Genomic DNA, 21,316 nt, shown 5'->3' on the forward strand with positions numbered 1-21,316 from the left:
AAAGTTGAGACACGTGCATTTTTTAGAATTAGTGAAGCGCTAAGCGGTGCCCGGAAATCTAGGCTGCGACGACATTATTGATTCTGCGCGCATAAACAAACTCGCCAATTGGGAAATTATAATTCTTCCGAAATACAAGGTCAGGAGGTCAGAATTTTTATGGTTCAGGAGTATCTCCTTTAACCGCTCCTAAACAGAAAACGAAATGCTGTTTAAAAAGTCATTAAATTATCTACCTTAAGTGTTCATTGGAAAATAATGTGGAGCATAGCTAACTGCGTTACCATTTAACTATATATTAAAAAAAAACAATTTGATAAATTGCAGCACGCAGAAAGATTTACCTTGTTTTTTTTTCTTTTTCTTTGCCAGCGCATTTGCAATCGTTCATATGAAAAATGTGTCGATAATTATTACAGACGCAACATTACGTATCACATCAAGCCTGGACCGACACCTGATATAGTGCGCTTCACTGTGGTCGATGGTAAATATTGCAGCCTCGGAATTGTGGCGATCTCTCTCTCTCTCTCTCTCTCTCTCTCTCTCTCTATATATATATATATATATATATATATATATATATATATATATATATATATATATATATATATATATATATATATATATATACATATATATGGTGTTGGGCTGCTGAGCACGCGGTCGCGGGATCGAATCCTGGCCACGGCGGCCGCATTTCGATGGGGGCGAAATCCGAAAGCACCGTGTACTTAGATTTAGGTGCATGTTAAACAACCCCAGGTGGTCGAAATTTCCGGAGTCCTCCTCTACGGCGTGCCTCATTGTCAGAAAGTGGTTCTGGCACGTAAAACCCCATCATATATATATATATATATATATATATATATATATATATATATATATATATATATATATATATGGAGAGAGAGAAAGAGAGAGAGGCTTACAAATACTAGTATCTGTTACTAGACCACAAATGCAGCACTGCACATTTCTTGAAAGGTCGTTTAAATGCGACGACTACGAGAAAATAATACCACAGCATTTGTCAGCAGGTTTACGGTGTGCCGAAGCTAGTGACAACCAGACTATCGCACTAAAAAAAGCATGGAGCGACATAAACAAGCGTAAGCCAATACCGCATATTACGACAACGTAAAACTAAGAGATAATGCTGGAGCATTTCTGAGCTGAATATTTCATTATTTTTAATGCAAATGGCTTAGGCAGGTAGGCGACATCAGACTCGGCAAATTTTAGATATAAAGATAAGGAAGATGGTGTAGTGTTTTCGTGGAAGATAAACATTGTAATAGTCAACATGGGGAACTGATATGAAATACAGCTTGTGTCTAGGCCGATAAATCGTATCGGCCTAGACATACGATCATGATCGTATATCGTGCAAAAAATATAGAAGCGAGAAATTTTCAGCGCATGGTAACGGAAGAAGATTAGGGCTTTATTTCATGATTGTCACACTGAATGTTCGATGAGTATTAGGGAGTACGAAACGTACCGTACCGCATTGCTACATTGATGAAACGTGTTCTAGTACAACACAAACGTGAGCGACACAACGATGCACGTTATTAAAGCCTGTTCAGTGCAAGGCAGCCAAAGCTGCCTTCCATTATCATTTCACCTTGTTTCTCACGGTATTTTGAGGTGAATCGCCATTGAGTTAACTTAGCATAGGCCGTCTGCTGATAAAAATCTCATCTAAGAAAAAACATTTTATGCTATTCTCGCTTTGTATTTCCAACCATACGGCCAACTCGCCTTCCTTTGGCATCGTTTTTTATTGGAAACAATCCATAATTCGATCATACATGTGTCGCATGCAAAGCTGGCGCAATAGACGAGCTACGCACGACGCAATCGGAAGTAAATGTAGCCTCTCGCTCGCCTTCCAAGGTGGCATAGCAGGGTATACGTTTGTCACTTCAACCGGGAGTGATGGCGCTTCAGAGAGCTACTTCCCATAGCAGGTGTAATGTATCAAACTGCAACCTGGGGCCCTATAACGTAAAACTATTCCAATATGTTTTATTCCAATTTCCGGACGTCAAATTTATTTACCGCCGACGCAAGCATCGGGCGGTAACCTGCAGGGTTGTCTCAAGAGACCAATCAAACGCTCTCCTCGTTCATAGGAGGTCACTTTTGTTTGCTTCAGAAACAATAGCATTGCCTGCATTGAGCGGCTTGTCTTATCTAATTGGCTTACAAGAGGCGAGCATCACGCTCAAGTGGAGAGGGATTCGATGGGGCCGAGCCACGTCACTGAAAATCGATAACCAGGTCAAGAGGGTGGCGCCGGCGTCTGCGATGGGTCAGCTCTCCCTTAATTTGTGGTGGCTGGTCGAGAATCGCGACGGCATGCAACGGAAACTTAAGAATGAGGCTGAAACGAATCCTCAGCAAAAAAGAGTAGGCAGAATGAGGCCGTAAACGTGCCTAAAGTGCTCGAAAAGGTTACACGGCCACGCAAAAAGCTTTATTATACGCAAATAAACTCATGTATTCCGGCAGGTGCGAGTAGCCTGTTCCTGAGCGATCGGAGGCAGCCATCTTTTATTCCTTTCGGAACGGGGCAGCCTGTGACCATTCAGAAGAAAATTCAGTTTCGTACGGCATGAGAGAAAGATCTGATCAAGAAACGCCAATGTATGAAAGCCTCTAACCCTACAGCTAGAATAGAACTGGCAGAACTTTCGAAGTTAATCAACAAGCGCAAGACAGCTGACATAAGGAAGCATAACATGGATAGAATTGAACAAGCTCTCAGGAACGGAGGAAGCCTAAAAGCAGTGAAGAAGAAACTAGGAATTGGCAAGAATCAGATGTATGCGTTAAGAGACAAAGCCGGCAATATCATTACTAATATGGATGAGATAGTTCAAGTGGCTGAGGAGTTCTATAGAGATTTATACAGTACGAGTGGCACCCACGATGATAATGGAAGAGAGAATAATCTAGAGGAATTCGATATCCCAGAAGTAACGCCGGAAGAAGTAAAGAAAGCCTTGGGAGCTATGCAAAGGGGGAAGGCAGCTGGGGAGGATCAGGTAACAGCAGATTTGCTGAAGGATGGTGGGCAGATTGTCCTAGAAAAACTGGCCACCCTGTATACACAATGCCTCAAGACCTCGAGCGTACCGGAATCTTGGAAGAACGCTAACATAATCCTAATCCATAAGAAAGGCGACGCCAAAGACTTGAAAAATTATAGACCGATCAGCTTACTGTCTGTTGCCTACAAAGTATTTACTAAGGTAATTGCAAATAGAATCCGGAACACCTTAGACTTCCGTCAACCAAAGGACCAGGCAGGATTCCGTAAAGGCTTCTCAACAATAGATCATATTCACACTATCAATCAGGTGATAGAGAAATGTGCGGAATATAACCAACCATTATATATAGCTTTCATTGATTACGAGAAAGCGTTTGATTCAGTCGAAACCTCAGCAGTCATGGAGGCATTGCGGAATCAGGGTGTAGACGAGCCGTATGTAAAAATACTGAAAGATATCTATAGCGGTTCCACAGCCACTGTACTCCTCCATAAAGAAAGCAACAAAATCCCAATAAAGAAAGGCGTCAGGCAGGGAGATACGATCTCTCCAATGCTATTCACAGCGTGTTTACAGGAGGTATTCAGAGACCTGGATTGGGAAGAATTGGGGATAATAGTAAATGGAGAATACCTTAGTAACTTGCGCTTCGCTGATGATATTGCTTTGCTTAGTAACTCAGGGGACCAACTGCAATGCATGCTCACTGATCTGGAGAGGCAAAGCAGAAGGGTGGGTCTGAAAATTAATCTACAGAAAACTAAAGTAATGTTTAACAGTCTTGGAAGGGAACAGCAGTTTACGATAGGTAGCGAGGCACTGGAAGTGGTAAGAGAATACATCTACTTAGGACAGTTAGTGACTGCTGATCCAGATCATGAGAGTGAAATAATCAGAAGAATAAGAATGGGCTGGGGTGCGTTTGGCAGGCATTCGCAGATCATGAACAGCAGGTTGCCATTATCCCTCAAGAGAAAAGTGTATAACAGCTGTGTCTTACCAGTACTCACGTACGGGGCAGAAACCTGGAGGCTTACGAAAAGGGTTCTACTTAAATTGAGGACGACGCAACGAGCTATGGAAAGAAGAATGATAGGTGTAACGTTAAGGGATAAGAAAAGAGCAGATTGGGTGAGGGAACAAACGCGCGTTAATGACATCTTAGTTGAAATCAAGAAAAAGAAATGGGCATGGGCAGGACATGTAATGAGGAGGGAAGATAACCGATGGTCATTAAGGGTTACCGACTGGATTCCGAGGGAAGGGAAGCGTAGCAGGGGGCGACAGAAAGTTAGGTGGGCAGATGAGATCAGGAAGTTTGGAGGGTCAACATGGCCACAATTAGTACATGACCGGGGTAGTTGGAGGAGTATGGGAGAGGCCTTTGCCCTGCAGTGGGCGTAATCAGGCTGATGATGATGATGATGATTATTGCATCTTTAACGCATAGACGTCACTTTGACGCTACGACCTCCACGATTGGTCAAAAACTTTTTTCGACCAACCCCCACTTCACCTGTCTGTAACTCGACGTCACGAAAACTGCGATACCTCCCCATCTGATATGATGTGTACACACTGATTATGCATGATTTGACAGAAAAAAGAAAAACTGTTATTTCTGATTCGACCCCCTTTCGCCATTAGCTATCAGCTATTGGTAAAAAGTTTTCGCGCTGCATCCACTTCACCAGCCTGTCACGCGACGTCACAAAACTGCACAAACTCGCCGCGTCAAAGTGACGCGTACGCGATAAAGATGCATTAATATGCCGAACAAAACTGAATTTTTTTCGGAATAGCCGCAGGCTGCCCCGTTTCGAAAGGAATAAAAGATGGCTGCCGCCGATCGCTGAGAGGCTGGCTACTAGCACCTGCCGGAGAGCATGGGTGTTTTTGCGTGTAATAAAACCTCTTGCGTGGCCGTGTAACGTTTTCAAACACTTTCGCCACGTTTACTACCTTATTCTGCCAACTCTTCTTTGCTGACGGTCAGTTTTAGCGTCATTCTTAAGCTTCCGTAGCATGCCGCCGCAATTTTCGACCAGCCACCAGAGGCTAAGTAAGGGAAAGCCGACCAATCGCAGACGCCGGCACCACCCTCTTGATCCGGTTATCGATTTTCAGTGCACTGGCTTTGCCGCAGTGATTCCCTCTCCACTTGAGCGTTCTCCTCGCTTCTTCTCAGCCAATTAGATACGACAAGCCGCTCAGTGTAGGCAATGTTATTTGTTTTTCAAGCACACAAAAGTGACCTCCTATGACCGAGGAGAGCGTTTGATTGGTCTGTTCAGACAACCCTGCGGGTGACCGCCCGGTGCTTGCGTCGGTGGTTACGCAAATCTGACGTCAGGAAATTGAAATAGAAACACATTGGAATAGTTTTACGTTATAGGGCCCATGGTGTACATTCACCAGTGGCAGAACTTTAATCATGTTGCCGCACTGCGATCTGACGCCTTTCCTCGAGCTGATGTGCCACTCGTGCGTACAGGTGAATTAAACTAGGCTCCGGCAGACTAACAGATACTGATCGATACTATGCGCGATACTGCAAGGAAAATTTTAGCCTGCAGCCAGCAAACGATACCACCTTCACTGATCCATGTCCTGGTTCCACTTTCATGCACGGCATTCACACTGTCTACAGGTACTGCGTGTCGTACTTCTTGCCACAAATGCCATGATGTCACCGCGCAAGAGACATCTCTTCTTTGGTGACGAGCCGACGGAAACGATGCGCTCATCATGCAACATGCCAGCAACAAACCAATAACAGACAAGTAATGTGGGGTTGTCCTAGACACGGGGCTATCCGGGAACACATCATGGATTGAATACCTCGAGATATCCACCCATCCCCATTGGACAAATCGATTTGTGCCTCGCCACATCAGTACAGAAGGCGATTTCATTCTTTAGGCGAAGCTCGCCGAATTCGTCTACAGCGAAGATGGACCAGGCCTTTGACACCTTTGGAACCTCCCTCGGACACACGATAAACCAAGACCCTCTTAAGTGACATCTACACGCGACTTTGAGGCTGAAAACAATTGGGACATTTTCTCTTGTTTTAGATACAGACGTTTCAAATAAAATCTCACCGTTACACCAGGTTCAACTTGCTCAGTGTGCGAAATGCCACGGATCAAATGAAAGCCCCAAAGCCGCTACAGCCCCAAGCCACCAACCCAGCCCCTGCCGGCACCCGAGTCACCTCACTAAACCAAGTTGCATAAGTGGGTGTCTCACTTTCTACTACATATCCCACCTTGGAGTAACCAGGGTAAGAGTGCAAAACAAAGGGCCCGAATAGACAGCGATCATGACTGTGAGATAAGACCGCACATCCAAACTAACGTTATCGTAAGTTAAGCACGCAACCTTTGTAATGCGAGAACGCATGCAGCTTGTGCATTGGGTTGCCTCATTTATGTTCGCTAGTGCTAGTACAACCTAGGCACTACAGGTGCTCAAATTGCACTAAACCCCCCTCCCCCCCCCCTCCTCCTGAGCACGGATATCAGCGAAACAGACAATACAGTTACTTGCTTCAAACCGCATACAAGGCAAGCGCTTCATAACGACGCCATCCGGTGTTGTGAACATGGTTCAGAACTCGGTCAATAACAGTTTAAGTAATGTAATTAATAAATGGTTGCACAGTGAATCTATTCAGTTACCTACATACCAAACAAAAATGTTTAAGAATTCTTCGAGACAGCTAACTGCTCACAATGTGTTGATGGACGCATTCCGCTACAGTGTCATGATTTTTTTTTTACGTTGTAGCATGAGTGTTCTTTTACTGTAAGCTCAAGCTATTCCACCTGTTTATCTTTTCGCAGATAATGATTTCGTGCAAGAGGGCCATTATATTTACTCTGACTACAAGAGCTGCGCTGTCGTGGAGTTTCCCTTCGTGGGCAGGCAAGGTGAGGATGAATGTCTTTTCCAGTTTTTACAGAGTTACAAAGAACTGTCGAAGCCAGTCACAGCAAAAGCACTGGTGATGCAGATCTATATCGATGGAGAAGCCCAGAGTCTACGTAGCAAAAAATTGAAGTGTTTACAATTTTGTCGTCTCCCGGCACTATATAAGCAGCTCCTTATTGTCATCAAATCGTCCCAATCGCGTATTTTAAACGCGCTGCTTCTTGGCTAATTATGCTAAAGCTTGCATAGCGTGTCTTCAAAAAGATATATGACATATGGGAGGGGTTGCTGCTATGAAGTAGGAAGGAAGGAGACTATTTCGACCGCGAAGACGTTTCACGTTAAATTAATGTTCTCTCGGGAGCAGTACCGTTCTCAACTGCACCGCATCTGTGCACCATAAACGGCGGCCGGTCAGTCATCAGGTGTCGCATCTCAATGGTTCGCGAGATGAGACCTACATGAAAGTGAACAATGTATAGAGCTTGAATAAGAGGCTATAAACACAGCGTAAACAAAAATGGAAGATGACGGGGTGAAGCTGGACGAACAATTGACTTTTTATTGGGGGAGTTAACAAGTATATAACCACCGGTAGTCCTTCGGTACATGCACGAAAATCATCCAACAATGTTAAATGTATGTATGTATGTATGTATGTATGTATGTATGTATGTATGTATGTATGTATGTATGTATGTATGTATGTATGTATGTATGTATGTATGTATGTATGTATGTATGTATGTATGTATGTATGTATGTATGTATGAAGAATGCAGTACACAATCAGAATCATTTAGATCACCAGTTTGTTGGCACATGCGAACGCTTCTTTCCAAAGTGGGTTTGAAAATTTTAGGGTGAGTCTTTATTGATGCAAAAGCATTAGGTGGCCCATTGACCGAAGAAAACCGGCATCAGTAGGAGCGAAAGACACCTAAATTCCGATTGGCTGCGGCGCCACATCACGTGCAAGCCAGAATGGAGCAGAGTGGGTGATGGAGGCCACCTGCTGGTGCGCTGGCGCGCCAGGTGTTGCGTGAGGGAAGAGGGCAACGCCACGGCATGCTATAAAATGTTATAAGCAACCATGAGTAGTTTTCTTTCCATGTGTCACCTCTCTTGCACTACAGCCGGCTGTAACACCATCACGAATAAACAGTAAAATACACTTGATGGTTTCCTTAGATCATAACGCAACCAAAAAAGGCGCCGTGCCGAAAGGACGTAATGTCAAAGAGAACCAAGCGGAATGAAAGATAAGCATGCATCGGGCTCGGTGTTTACGCTGAATTATTGCTTGTTAGGTATATCGCGAGGTGTGACCACAGGACGAAATTACTATGGCTCTGTTATGCCCTCTAGCAAAGATTTGACCATCGCATAGGGTTGGCGCTTATTCTTCACTCCCTTGAATTACTTTTTGCACCCCCCTTTCCTGTGTTTTGTTACTTTCCATTTCTTTCTATCCCCATCAGTCTTCCTTGGCATGGGGTAGCCTAACTGGTGTCTGCCCTTAACCACCCAGTGTTTGCTTCCTGTAGTGTGAATCGCTGTTTGTTGTTTTAAACATCATATTGTGCTGTTATTGTGGCGGCGATCGCGAACGGCTGTGACCTTGCATATGTGCTCTATCTCTACTTTCTTATTTTTCCACCTCCCCTCCCGCATTCACCAGTATAAGGCAGGAAGCAGAATGTTCAGTTGCAATTAATCTCGCTGCTTTCCTCCTTTCTTTGTCCTCTCTCTCTTACTGTATATCCATCTTACTCGTGCTGCCTTGACAGAGTGCATATTGTGGACTACGAAGGACGTTTTGGACGATGTGCCGGAACACTGTATGGACCAGTACAAGGACATCTGTGGCGATGCGGTGAACGTCTACGACGAAGAAAGCTGTGCTGCATTCGCCCCGTAATAACGTCATTTCATGTGGCATCGTCATCAATTTTACAAGTTTTCAATGAAGTTCACGAAAGAAGACAAAACAGAATAACGAAGGAATACTTCTGGACTGCCTCTAAAATGGGGCAAAACTGGACATCACAAATGCTACAGCCATAATAATAATTCTTACTATAATCAATCTTTGGCGCTCAGCGAATGCTTCTGTGAGTTTGAGTTTCATGCAGACATCAATACAATAGCTACCGCAAACTTCTACAGAGATAAGCAAAACTTGCAACATTGCGGATAGCGGCTGTGTGTCGCTTTCGAACACTTGCTTAATAATTTTCTGCAACGCGCATATTTTAGTGAAGCTCCTGAAACTTCATACAAACAGCAGCCTTTTCCTTGAGTATATATCTAAACGTCGGGGTACGTTGATTTCTTTCAGCTCACTGCGCGAATTTTCTTAGTGATTCGTGAAATGCTCACAAAACTCTGGAATGCTCGAATTAGTAGTTCTTAACAAGGTTCTAGTTTACCTGGACTGTTTAAGTATTTAACATATGCTATTGACAAGATGCTTCCTATTTCAAATATATGTAAATAAATTTCGTTGTTATTAGTTCACTAAAGAACTGAGGAGAGCAGCGAAAAACTTCGTATAACTGATGAAAACTAGGCGAAAACGAATATACTATAATTTTTTTCAAATAACATAGATGCCCTGCACACTTGAAATGTTTGGCGTTAGATAGAATGGGACTGAACAGGAACTGAAAGGAAAAGCAACACGAAGCCGTTATTATGGCGAAAGCCTTATATGTCCCAGTCAGTCTACCTTGATCGAAAACGCGTCATCACCGAAATTGCAAAAAGGCCATGAACCTTCGACCTTTGGTGTGAGTCGAAACCACCACGTTTGGGTTTATTTATGGCTACGATCCCTCCACCTTTATCGGACATCAACCATTTGTGAGAGTCGAATCCACGACCTTTGGTATTAATGAAGACGACGTGAATTCAGGCACAGTTAAGATGGAGGTAAGGCACTTGAACCCACGAACTTTGGTCGGAGTCCAATCCTCGGCCTTTGGTCTGAATGAAGGCGACGATAATTCAGGCACAGTTAATTCGGACTAAGTTCCACATACGCTTGTCCTATATAACGCTTCGTGTCGTTGTGGCCTTGGCTTGCGCATTCCTTCTTGCGAAAGATGGCGGCCAAATCAGCTCATTTATCTCTATATAGAAAAGTGCTCTTCAGTCTGTGTGTGGTATTGCAGAAGGCAAGCTTCATCAGTAGCATCCGGAGGGAGCTAGTACTCTAAATACATTGCGAATAACGACCGTATGACACTCTTTAATCTATGTGCCAAGACCGCAAGTACTACGCCCCACATTTAAGAAAAATGTCTACATTCAAGAACATCAAATTGTTTTAGGATATTCAACAAAGTGTCTATGCTGTTCGGGAAATAAGCTGGCAGCCCTCTTGAATGCCTTTATAAAAAAATTCTGAAAGTACTATCAACGTGCCTCGTTTTGTTCATCGAAGGGGCTGAGTAAACGAACTACGTACTGTCGGCCAAAGGTGTAAACGGACCACGACTTAGGGGGGCGTATCGGCTGCCGGGTGGCACGGCGACTCTGATATCTCGCTCCGCGTGCTGACGGCGAGAGTGACCCAAGGGACGCCAGACTTCGCTCTTTCTCACGGGGTTCCTTGTCCCGCTTGATAAATTTCTAGTGCACCGCTCGGTTGTTATGCTGCTGACGGTGGCGACCAAGGAGGTCAAAGCAAAACTGCTGGGGTGGAGGGAGTGCCCGTCGAGTGAAGCCGCCGTGTCGCCATCTTGCAGGGGGCAAAAGCACGCCACTCACCGCAGCTTATGTGTTTCGAGTCATCGTGTCTTGCCGTGTGCAGTGCTGTGATGATCCCAATTGGGCTAGCGCGCAGTAGCGTGTGTTTAGGCGCGTTGACGCATAAACAGTTCACATGTTAGCGTTATCCCTCTCGTTTACAAAGGTTGCAGATTAGCGTTGCATTGCTCTAGAAAAGAGGAAAATATTATTTCAAGCTAAAAGGAAACGGCCACCACTAAAAGACCCTCGAGGCAATGGGGATGCTAAAGCACCAGGAACCCCTGACGATAATGACGACAATAATGGATATTTATGTTTGTTGCATGTTCTGGTATTTCTTATGGCATATTTTCAGTTTGTAATTGGTTTTTGTTGTGACAGTTCTCGTGATCGGTGATTTGCTACCCTGCAATAACCAAGGTGAATAAACACTCATTATTGCGCCAAATTTTTCTACTTTGTGGCAGCTGCAGATTGATGCCTATAAAATGGCAAAACGTCCCCGTACTCGGATATCTCTCATTCGGAGCCTCCAATATGGCTCGCCTCATAGCCCACAGTGTTACGTTAAGCAATAAGAAACCGCTGGAAAAGACGGTGAACAGCCGCTGCGAAGGTCTTGGCAGGCCGCTTCTTGCCCATCGCAAGATGGCCGGCCACCGGCTTCATCCGAGCCCATAGGCTGGTATAGGCGGCTTCTACTCCAGCAGTTTTTCTTTAAACTCCTTGGTCGCGACGAAGGGGACCGTGCATAGCCGGTAATCCAGCACATGGCGTGGTCGCGCGGTAGCGGACGGCCGCAGGGCATAAAACCGCGGAACTGAGAAGGAACGGAGACCCGTTCTGAATGTTGATTTGCTTATAATTTTAAAACGTTTCACCTCATAAAAAGTTGACGCAAATTGGTCCAATTTATTGATAAAGAATGAAAGTGAAGCATACTGACATGGAATTTCTTACTCAATATTTTTGCGTTAACTAAAAGTCCTGAACTTCGAAACCCTAGAAAAATGACTAATGTTTTAGAGCAGCTTAAATAACTTACTGTGATAGCATTCATGCGAACTATAGTTTCAGTTTTGTTTCCTAGGAACATACATCTTTGGAACATAAATGCACAAAATTTCTATAAGCAAATGTCTATAGACTACCTATAGGCATTTGTCTATAGACATTCTGCAGACATTTGTCTGCAAACGTGTTTTCATTAATATATAGACAGTCTATAGAAGTATATAGAACCAGACTTGTTATAGCCTAGTCTATAAAAACGTAGGGCTATAAGTCTACACACTAGTCTAAAGAAATGTCTAGAGACTGTCTATATACTTTCTATAAAAAATTGTGAGGGTTAGTATCCTTAGTAGCGGGCCTTTAAAAGATGCCGCCTCTAGTGTGTCTGCTGATTCACTTAAAGTGAGTCCCATGTGCTCTGGAACCTATACCAGAGGGGTGAGGCGTAAATGTTCGGGGATAGATTAACAACATTATGGAAGAATGGTAGATGAATTGGGCACTGACAGAGCTAAACAAATAGACGAGGGGTTATTTACATTAACTGCTGATGAAATAGATGTGGGAAGATTTTGTAGAGCCAGAATGATAGCGAATACCTGCACCTGAAATATTGGTGTAAAATCGGACGGTCGAATGAATGAAGACGAATCTATTGATGACGAAAAAATGGGCACTCCTGCTTTCTCCTCAATGACAGAAGCATCTGTGACTGTTACTGCATTTATGTGGAGCTTCTCAAGCTTGTCATCTCATAAACCTTTTAAGTATTCAATAGCCTGTAGCTTAGCGTTCTTAGGAAATATATAATGTAATTCAACGCTTACTGTCGCAGTAGGTAAATTTGGGAAAGCCACATCACGGATTACTACACGTAATGGTTGTAATAACTACTGCACAAAAATTACCTGGTGACAATCCAGTCGAGACCGCTGGTTCTCAATGAGAGCAGTCGACTCGCGAATGAACGCGTAGTAGGAGAGTCTCTGGGGAGAGGTATAAATGTTCAGTTGTGTTTTGACTGTCAGTATTCGAAATCGAGCTTGTAGAGAAGGCAGGTGAGTGTTATGATAAAGTCCATTACTCACTTCAAATTTCGGAAGGCCGAGGAATAGACGTAGTTATTCACGTGGTAAAGGAACTAGAGGGCGTAGTTTATAAGTAGGACGTGCAGAAAATAACACGCGGCCGAACTCTAGAAGAGTTGATTGTTGGGCTAGTTGGTCGTCCATGTTTGAAGTAGTAACTTAGCGCGAACAAAAACACGGAGACAAGAAAGACGGAGAAGGATAAGCGCCTTGTCCCTGTCCGTCCTTCTTGTCTTCGTGCCTCCATTGGCGCTAAGTTACTACTGCAAATATAAACTCTAGAAAGATGGCTGAACAGGCGTCATCTTCTTCTTATACTGACTGTGCAATTGGTGATATATTTGATATGTTGCGGTGGTTAATACGCAGAGCTTCCCATGCGCAGTGGCACATAAACAGCGACCCAAGTTTGTATGAAAATAGGAGGATTACCTGCAAATGCAATGGTAGCTAAAGCGTGGCTAAATGGGTGTGGTTAACTCAGCAGCTGATTGGTCCTGAAAGGCTGGTGCAGTCCTTAGAGTTTCGGTGAATTAAAAGTCGCATGCATGTGCCTGTCTTGCATAAAAACGTTTTCTTTTTTTCAACTTTTTGTGAACGATTGATGAGGTGAGAGATTTGACAAGGCAAAAGAATAGCGTCATTGTGAAGGATAACAGTGTAAATTCTTTTTTTACAGACAATGGAATTTAGTGAACTGATGACGACTGGCAAGGGGTGGAAGTTGCGGTGAATCCTTCATTGCACCTATAGTGGCAGTGCGACAGTAGTGAGCAAATATAAAGCGAAGCGAGTTATTTATGGCCAGTGGAAGCGCTGTAGTTAGCGTACCGGTGCTAAGGTACCAAACTGGGGCCATATAGGCAAGCTTACTGTGCATTGGAGATTTGCACAGCATAAGTACTAAAAAGTTGAAGGTATTCAAAGATTTCGGCAAACGTGTACTAAAGGGCGCACACCGTTGCTGATCACTTTGTTCAAATGGAAATAGCGAGTAAATGCAGAAGCTAGCTAAGTGGACACCAAGGTAACTATAGGATGTGACTGACTCATGAGACGAGGAGGAGCAAAGAAAAACATTACGCAGGGATGTTAACCAGAAATGCGCCTGCTTGCCTACCGTACACTGGAGGACGCGAAAAAGACAGTTGAAAGATAATATAGAGAGGGAGGAGTGGAAAAATGACAGACGCCGTGAGTTCGCCACGCACTGTGGACCTCAGCAAGTGGAAAACGTTCGCATAGGCCAGTCGCCCTCAATAAAGACAAAAGTACCTTTCCAGCCTAACGATGTAGGCATTAGGTGGGAAAATACACGACAGTAAATGCACGTCAGTCAAGAATCTCCCCGAAGACAGCGTTCCTTCCGAGCTCATGTGGGCCTCCCTAGGTCTTAGATACCATTGTCTAATGTTTCGCCAAGCGCTGACTGAAGCCGACAGTTTGCCTTCGGTCCCATTGCACCATCCAAGTGTTATGCCCTTGACGCCACTGGCGCCGTTTTTCCTCACGTGAACGTTGTGAGACGCATGCTAGCCGGCAGAGCGCTGTTTCTTCTGCCCAACAGCAATTGCTTCTGTTGCTGCGTCGCTCATACACGTCACACACACACGGCGAGTTTACACTGCCTCTTCGGATGTCGTGCAACTTAAAGTCCCTAGATAGAGCCCTTTGTGCGACCTACTACAACTGGCGACCAAGAAACAATTACCAGTGATTGATGTTTACATCTGCAAGAGCTACTACCCGTTGCTACACGGAAATATCTTGCGATAGCCGCTGTTTCATAATGGACAACGCATTGCAGTACCTCTTTAAAGCAGTTTTCAGAGGCGTCGCTGATATTAAACCAATGCTGGAGAAAATGCCGGGAAAGTAACCTCGACAGAGAAGCCGGGCCCGCAGTAAAGCTCGGCGCCTCTAAATTATCGCGCCGGCGTGAAGGAGTGCGCGTCACAGTAGATGCTGTTGTGGCTACTTCCGTGATGGTGCCTAAAATTGAGCAGCAGTGGATGCAGGTGACACGCACTAATACAAAAGATGTTACAGCAGCAATGTCCAGCAGGGCCTTGAATCGAAATTTGGTTTGCTACTGTTGATAGAAATGATCACATTCTCTAAAGTTCTACACGAGTCATTAGAGCTGATTCGAGAACGGATGTTTCAATATATATAGAGAGAAATTTCTACGAAAGGGCGAAGCATTGTCAGCAACAGTTAGGTTTATCCCTGCGCTTGGGCTCCTCGCATGGCGCTGTCTCAATATGCGTTGGTTCGGCATGTTGGCGCGACGTAGCGTGCAAGGAAACTCCTGCAGCGCAGAAGGAACGGCGACCTGGCTGCGTGTCTCGCAACGCTGGTGCCATGAAGAGCATCGCCAGTGATGGTGCACGCGTCGCCCCTGCGTGATGGACGAGATGAGAGCGACGGAAAAGCGCCTTCGGTAGTCTGCGCCATGTGAAAGATTAGATGCGCTAGGTTGACGCTTAATGTGCCTCTTGCTCGGAGCAGTGCATACACATAGCAGCCCAGGTGAAACACCTGTGCCGGGCGCACGGCGCTCATACCCGCAGCCGAAGCAAGAACACTGCTCTGGCCCCGTCACCAAGGCGAATAAGCGTCGCGTTGACAGTGCATCGACTACTCGTCGTCGTCATTGCAGCAAAACGCACTCCGCGACTGTAAAAACCCTGCTAAAAACAACCCTCCGGCCGGGTATGCGACATTCAATGGGGCAGGATGACAAAGCTGGCAGCGACGGCGTTCTTGAGCATCTGGCACCCGCATAATTTGCTGTCGCAATAAGAGCATTTGTTTTTTATACAACTACTTAAAATGGGAAATTGCAGTCGTCGTCGATCTAAACGTTTCTCTTAAGAGGAAGTGCAGGAGTTCCTATCTAAGTGAATGGGAACGGATAAACTGTTTTTCTCGGCAACCATTGCATAGATCTAATTTAGTGTTTGTAACAGTTAATGGGATACAAAATAAAAATATTGTCACCAATATTTCTAGCTCTACCGACAGCTATCGCATCGAGAGTGACCAAAAGAACACTATTTTTGAGCAGAGATGAGCGAAGAGTAATTATATTAATGAATATTTCTCAAATCGCCGCATCTAGCGGCTCTGAAGGCTCCCACAAAACTGGATATCCCGTCACACTTACCTGCCTCAGTGCTTCCCCATAAGCTTCCTGCCCATTGCGAGCGATCACAAAGCCTCGGGGAATCATTGAAAAGGCAGCGCCTCAAGCTCGACGCTGTGCCGTCTATTTTCTATAAAAAGCGTAAGCAACAATACGTCAGAGTCGCGTTTGAAAATTTAACTTGAATATGCGTGGCTCTGCTATCACAAACTCCAGAGACCAGCGGAGCTGGGGGAGGGCCCGTGAAGTAGTGCCAAACTGCACACAAGACACACGAGCACCGGCAACGCGTCCCTACGACGTCCGCGAAAGGCGTCTAATACGGCATCCGCGATTTGTGTGGCAAACCCCGTGGTAGACGTCCTGGTGCAATGAAACAACGGAGGTGCGGACGTGTTAGCCAACACACAAAGAATGTGCTGAGCTTAGGTATGTGTTGCCTGCTCGCCACTTGTATTCCTTGAAGCTGCCATTTCTGCCGGCTGGCCATAAAAACTTTGTGCCTCTGTGTTTAGATTGATCAGCTTCTTGTTGAAAGTACGGAGGAACCGGAACACTCACCTTCAGTACCAGTTGCTACCTCTGATGGAGCGTCACCGGAAAGCCGTTCGCTCCGGTCGCTGCCGGTCGTTCGGTAGGCCGCTCATGGAAGTCGGAGTCGTAATCCGCGCTCATGCCATCACTCTCACCAGAACTTAGGATCGTGCACGGCGCAACGCGGGGAAAACAACACAGCGCGCAGGCGGTCAGTTCGCGCCGTCGCTGCTGAAGGTAGATATGACGTCCCATCCACCGTCTTGTTGTCGGTAGCACGTTGCGTGTGACCCTGTAGCCGCTCAGAGAGCGTCAAAGAAAAAAAAGGCCACCCACTAAAAATAATCCGAGTAATGGCTATATACAAGAGCAATCGTGTCTTAGGAATGCAATTGTGGTGCTTTCGCAATATTCTTGGAATTTTATTCTGTGTCCCTTTAAAGGAAAGACGTGAACACCTAGTGAGTACAGAGAGCGGATTGCTATTCAAACAGGTAATGTTGTTATTTAAAAATTTTGAAAGATTGAAATTAAAAAAGCACAAGTATAATGTTTGCAGCTTCGTAGCTTAGCAATGAAAATTTATGTGGTACTTCAGTAAACCGTGCCTTCAAGTACATCTAAAGCGGACAAAATTGATGAAATGTACTTCGCTTTTGAAGATGTCATTATTGTATTAGTCGGACTTTTGCGAAACCCTTCTATGCATTGCACCAAAAGCATGTAAGCTGGAAATTATTGAAAGGGAAAATTGACATGCACCTGTATGTAGCAGAAAGCTACAAAGGAAACCCACGCGGTTTTCTCAGAAACAAAGCTTCGTATTGGAAGAAAATTTCCTCCTGCTCCAGGATACGGGTGCCACATACGAGTGAATGCCAATTTTCCCTTTTCATGGACCTTCCTCCACCTTGCACAGTTTTAAACTGATTTACCATATCCAGTGTCCTTAAGCATAGAGTTGTTGATTAATTCGCCCTCGAGCTGCGATCTGCTAGACTCCTGGTTAGCTCAGATGTCAAAGCGACCGCACCGGAAAGGCTTTGGCGCATGTTCCTGTCGCTCACTAAGACGAATTTTTCTAAACCTACGAATATTTGTTTCTGAGAAACCCGATTGGGTTGCATGTCTAGCTTTGTGCCACATGCGGGTGGATGTCATTTTTTTCTGTTTCATGAACCTTCCTCTAAGTTAAGAAATTACGCAGAACTGCATGATTAGCTGTAAATTAAGAAATCAATCTTGTCCGCTTTTTATTAGCTAACACGCGCCGCTGACAGAACTGCAATATCTATATTTATTACCTAGTTACGGATTAAGTAAACTTTCCGCTTCTATTTTGGAAACCTAATCATTTGTGGTAAAATACGTAAAAAATATATAGGCCCTTAGTCGAAATTCCAGTTGCAACAGCCATTGCTACTGAACTTTTTTCTTTCATATGCAATGGATTCAATTCGGGATCTATGCAGAGGTTCCTTCATAAAAGTGTTTCTGAGTTTTACATGCATTTGAATAGTCGACATTGGGGTTGGCCCGAACGAAGCCTACTGTTAATCGCTGTGTTTAAGACTATCAGGAAAGTCGTAGTGTCGCCGGAAAGGCGCGCATTGATAGAGATAGCAAATTATTGGACTACTGCACGAAGTAAGGCTCGTAGTTTTTCCCCCATGTACGATGCAATGAAGATTCAACCACTAATTCACCCACCAGAAAGACATATGCATGTTGTAACGGGCGCACAGGCAAATGTAAACAGTTCTCACTCGATTACAGCAAACACTCGCTGTCCCAGCACTACGTACGCAGGAAAACGGCGCGCATGCAGCCATCAGTAATTCTCACTCACCAAACTGTGCACCCACCGCAGTTTACCTCGAAAACAGGGCGTGTGGGCCACGCATATGTCCAGCCGTGCAGAACCACGATCAGCCACGGCTGGCCTAGACGACGAGACGCGCGCACACCTGCTCCTCCCCCTCCCCTAGGTAGCCCTTGATGACTTGATTTCTAACGTTGGGCGCGGGAAGAATCAAGCCACCATCCATATCTGCTCGCTCTCGCAACCTTTCCTTTACATCCACACCAAACGACGCGCTGGGCGCGATCTCATCGCACTGTGACTTATTTCAGATCGGTGAGACGAAGACGATGAAAATTCGCCTGGAGTGCCAATATGATTGCTCTCGCGACAGATAGCCATTGCCAGAAAAGGTCATGAACAAATTCACACTTTGTGCACTTGCAGTGAGGTGCTGTCTTCAGTATACAGGGTGATCATCTCTAAGTTTCTGCGGAATTTCTAAATATAGCCTGTTGCAAATAACGTAACTCTAGTCCTTCAGCTTGATTTATCAGAGAGGCTATCATTACTTTCATGAGAAGTTGAAACACATATTCAGCTAATTAACGAAAATACAATAATTATATTTCTAAATAATTACTTTGCTGCACGAATTGCAATGTATGAATTGTAGTCAGTGAGTTTGCCATACGTATGCGCTTGGAATGAATTTCCGGAATGTCGCTGGTTACAGAAAAATTCAAAATAATCTTTCACACGCAAGCAAAAGATTTCCAACTACTGCTACACCATTAATAAGTACCAACTGTTGCAGGCATCGTCTTATATATACCTTGGTATTCATTTCACACCTAGCCTGTCGCTAGATTTGAATTGCGCTAGTTTAGATTGTCGCTAGTTTAGATATGCGCCATAAAATTTGCCATAAAAATGAACTGTCGTTCCATTCAGTACCTTTTTTGCAAAACGCTCTTTTCTCCACTATAGCACAAAGGTAACTGCACAAAGGTAGCACAAAGCAGTTGCGACGACCGTTCCCTACCCGCCGACAGTACGCAGTGCACCTCATCTTCTGGAACCACCGGCAGCATATCCGCCTTCAGCACGTAGTGCACCTCGTTTTGTGGAACAAAGGCTCCGCAAAAGTGACGTCTGGCGTGACCACGAGCGCAGGCCTCTGTGTTTTCAGTGCGGAGAATCGGGTCACTTGTATAGGTTCTGCCCGTACCGTCAAATTTGATTAAGGGGTTTTCTCTTAGGTGCACCATGCCCCCGAAACGGTGAACGGCCAACAGAGATCGAAGAATACTTGTCCACGAGCCAAAGCCCCATTACTCCTCGCCAACATCAAGCACGGTCACCGTCGCCCATGCGCTACCGATCGCCTAGCCCACGCGCGTCTCGAAGATTGCCTAGGAGTCGTTCACCAAGCCCACACCAGGAAAACTGAAGCAAGCGATCTGTGGAGGTGAGGCCGCTGATAATCAGAGTTACGACGATCCTCCAACGCGGTTCCAGTGCGATGACGTGATAATTCCAGTAAACAGGTGCAGGAACGAAACGATTACATCATATTTGCGGTTGATAATAGACGAATGCGAGCTGAATGCCTTCTTCGACACCAGCGCAGATTAGTGGGTAATAAGCTTCAAGATGCGGAAGCACCTGAAAAACGTTGTGACGCAGTGGACTGGACCGCAAATACGCACGAAAGGCGGTCATCTATTTACGCCCCTTGGCCGATGCACCGCAAGACTTACGATAAAAGGCTTTACTTACGTTTCTGACTTTAATGTACTGCCAGAATGTTCACGGGAACTTATATTGCGAATGGATTTTCTACAAGCTAATGGTGCCATAATTAACCTACGTAGGTCCAGTGTGTCTTTCTCGACAAAACAAGCTATACCTGAGGAAGAATCCAAGAAGCCACGTCTTGCTGCACTGTACGTCGTTGATAATGATGTAACTGTGCCGTCACGCTGCAGTATAGTGCTTCTTATAGAGACTGAAACATTTCACGAACGCGAAGGCCTAGCGGATGGAAACATAGAGCTCATTTTCAACAAAGCTATTTGCGTGGTTCGGGGTCTTGTTCCCTTAAGCGATGGCCGTGCAAATGTCGCACTTACGAATTTCGGGAATGAATTCCAACACATCGCACAAGGAACAGCTATTGCATATTTCCACGAGTTCCGTGTAGCGACCGAATTATGCAGCCTAAGGGCAGCGTTCACTGCACTGCCAGGAACCTGCAGTGTCGACAGATCAATTACCGTCAACCCGAGACTCCCGGAAGCCCAAAAGAAACCGATATATGCCCTCATAAAGGATTTCTCTGACTGCTTCTCTACTTCCTCGAAGTACAGCAGACGTCTGTTGCAAAGCACAGAATCATGACACAGGACGCCACAAGACCGGTATGCCAGCACCCGTATCGAATTTCACCAAAAGAAAGGGAGATCATCAAGAAGCAAGTAGAGGAGATGCTTTCAGATGTCGTTATGCAGCCTTCCAGCAGTCCATGGGCGTCTCCAGAAGTGCTAGTTAAGAAAAAAGATAACACACGTTGATTCTGCCTCGACTACCGTAAGTTGAACAGCGTAACTAAGCGGGATGTATACCCCCTTCCGCGTATCGACGATACGTTAGATCGGCTCCGATGTGCAACACGTACACGTCAGACACGATCGGACACGTCATCAGTGCTGAAGGCGTTCGACCAGATCCCGAAAAGACAGCAGCAGTTGCGAGGTCCCTTATATACTTATATATATATATACCCTTATGTATAGCTTTCATTGATTACGAGAAAGCGTTTGATTCTGTCGAAACCTCAGCAGTCACGGACGCATTACGGAATCAGGGTGTAGCCGAGCCTTATGTACAAATACTGAAAGATATCTATAGCGGCTCCACAGCCACCGTAGTCCTCCATAAAGAAAGCAACAAAATCCTAATAAAGAAAGGC

General features: G+C 45.1%; 1 long non-coding RNA gene across 1 annotated transcript; it reads left to right on the forward strand.

The window, feature by feature from the left end:
• The first annotated feature begins 345 nt into the window (after nt 1-345).
• Nucleotides 346-9,191, forward strand: LOC126540433 (uncharacterized). Its single transcript, XR_008614646.1, has 3 exons — nt 346-487; nt 6,914-7,000; nt 8,792-9,191. It is a non-coding gene; the product is annotated as an uncharacterized lncRNA (long non-coding RNA).
• Nucleotides 9,192-21,316: the final 12,125 nt, after the last annotated feature.

The sequence above is a fragment of the Dermacentor andersoni genome, chromosome 2 (genome assembly GCF_023375885.2).
Source record: "Dermacentor andersoni chromosome 2, qqDerAnde1_hic_scaffold, whole genome shotgun sequence".
Lineage (NCBI taxonomy): Eukaryota > Metazoa > Arthropoda > Arachnida > Ixodida > Ixodidae > Dermacentor > Dermacentor andersoni.